At 33.8% G+C, this 2,459-nt stretch overlaps 1 long non-coding RNA gene across 1 annotated transcript; it reads left to right on the top strand.

The window, feature by feature from the left end:
* The first annotated feature begins 1,123 nt into the window (after positions 1-1,123).
* On the top strand, positions 1,124-1,368 carry LOC124888760. The gene is made up of 2 exons (XR_007047611.1): positions 1,124-1,207; positions 1,310-1,368. It is a non-coding gene; the product is annotated as an uncharacterized LOC124888760 (long non-coding RNA).
* The last annotated feature ends 1,091 nt before the right edge of the window (positions 1,369-2,459 follow it).

Genomic DNA, 2,459 nt, shown 5'->3' with positions numbered 1-2,459 from the left:
ATATGGAAAAGTTAAATTTTGAAAAAATAAATATCTTAAATTTCATAATTTAAGTTAATTTGTGTGCTAATTTGAAAAAGTTAATTTATTGTTTACATTTTATTTCTAGTATATGGAAAATTTGACCTCATATGGCTATTTATAACCATTGAATAACACAAAATATTTGTTACACTTTTCTTCTCTCTCTCTCTCTCTCTCTCTCTCTCTCATGGGTATTTCTCAAGTTTTTCATTATGAGTATGTAAATATTCACTTGCCATATTTCTAGATCCTTGTAAATATTCACTTGCCATATACAGATCCTTGTAAATATTTACTTGCAATTTACAGATCCTTGTTAGATATATGCATATATGCATTGTACGATGATGAATGAAAGACACAGAAAAAAAGTTTTCTCCATTCTAGTCTTTTGCTATTTTTACATTTCAAGAAAAAATGACAAGAATCCTACAGATTCTTACAACCTTTTGCCGGCTCTTACTCTTTCAACTCTTTGATTCTGTAATTTTTCTTTTTTCTTTTTTATTATTTACCATGATTATTTGTTTTATCAGAAGGATTTGATAAGTTCTTTGAATTGTTCTTGTGCTATTTGATAAGTAAATAGTTTCGCGTCATGTCTCTTCTTATAGTAGTATTAGTATATATTTTTCTTTTTTACTTGTTGTATCGTATACCTCTGTTTTCTTACTTGCTACTGTTGTTAATATCCTCATGTTTTTGCATTTCTTGCATAGGATTTATGGGAAACAAATTTTCTACTTGCCAAGGTAGGGGTTACGTATGTTGTTGTTGAAGAAGAAGCATGTAGAAAGAGAGATGTTTTGCTTTGTCTCATAAGTATTTAGTTACCTTGCAGTATTTTCATGAATGGATAATGATTTGTGAGTGGCTGTTTATGAGTGCTTTGCTTTGTCTTTTGAAATCTTATGGACACTAGTTTGATTCATGTACAGTCTCCATACATAGAGATGATGAAGAACAACTTCTTCTTTTTTAGATTATCAACTAATGATGCAAACAAGACCCCTTCACCACCATTAAAGTCCAAGGAAGTTTCTGCTTGGAAGAGTGCTTCAGTGTTATCTAGATCCTTCTATGATAGTGGGTCAGAAAAAAAACATTTCACGGATCTGAGCAAATCTCCCCATGGTCACAGTAAGAAAGTTCATCCTAAGAAATCTGGTCGCGATTCAAGCTGGTATGCATATCATTTTGCTGTAGCTTGCTTTTTTACACTTAAACTAATGTTTTAATTTACATTTGCTTGTCCAAAGTAATGACAAATATTTCTTCACGACAGAGACCTTAGCGTTCCAGTGTTGATTCAGACTATTAAAAGATTGACAAAGGAGAAGGTGCAAATGGCTTCTGAAGTTTCAAGCATGCTACGGAATCAAGTTGCTGAAAGGGATTCTGCTAAGGAAGAAGCCAACATATTATAGGCAGAACTAGATTCACGGACACAAAAATTAGAGACAGAAAAGAATGAGTTACAATCAGTACTGGAAAAGGAGTTGTATAGAAGATCCAACGATTGGTTTCTAAAACTTGAGAAATACCAAAATGAACAACATAGACTCCGTGAAAGGACGAGGGAGATTGCAGAGCAAAATGTCTCTCTACAAAGGGAAGTCTCTTCATTTAATAAGAAGGAAGTAGATAATAGAATCAAGATGTCATTTTCGGAGAAACACGTTGAAGATTTGTCTAAGAGAATAGAGCAAGTGTCAGAGGAGAATAAAAATCTAAGGCAGCAGCTCACTCAGTTACAAGTGGAATATCGAGTGGCTCAAGACAATAGAGATTATGTCCGGGAAAACTACTAGGAAAAGGTTAAAGAGCTTAAATCGGAGACTTTGCTGACAACTGTGCTAAGGGAGAAGCTCTATTTTGAGGAGATGGACATAAAGCAACTTCAGGCTGATCTAGCCGCAACAGTTAGAGTTAACGACATTCTTAAATGTAAAGTACAAAATGCGCTGGACGCTCTTTCATATGCCACACCCAAGTTGAAATATCTTGAGCTTCAGGTAAGCAGGCAATGTTAAGATCTCATTGCAATGGAATAGTTTTTATTTTTAAACTTTGGATACCTTGTCTTCATATATGATAGCTTGTTCACATATTACTCTTTCTGCATTAGCTTTCTACTTCTTTTTGATTTTAGGCTCATATTTGTTCTATCTGAAGTTCACAGTTTTCTTTATAAACTTGCATACATGAGTTACTGGCATATGGTAGTCTTATGTGAAATGTCTGATCGCCTTAGTGTGTAATCACTTGAACCAACCAAGAACATGATAAACTTTGTGATATCCTCAAACCCATTGATCTGATTGTGCTTTGATGTGGTAAAGTTACCAGAAGAGGTTTTGGTAAGTTTTCTCGTTCATCTGACTTAATTCCTGGACAAGCTCACGAGTTATCTACTGTGAATTTTAACATTTATA

This window comes from Capsicum annuum, chromosome 11, assembly GCF_002878395.1.
Source record: "Capsicum annuum cultivar UCD-10X-F1 chromosome 11, UCD10Xv1.1, whole genome shotgun sequence".
NCBI lineage: Eukaryota > Viridiplantae > Streptophyta > Magnoliopsida > Solanales > Solanaceae > Capsicum > Capsicum annuum.
Note: the sequence above shows the minus strand (reverse complement) of the source record. Positions and strands in the feature narration are given on the sequence as shown.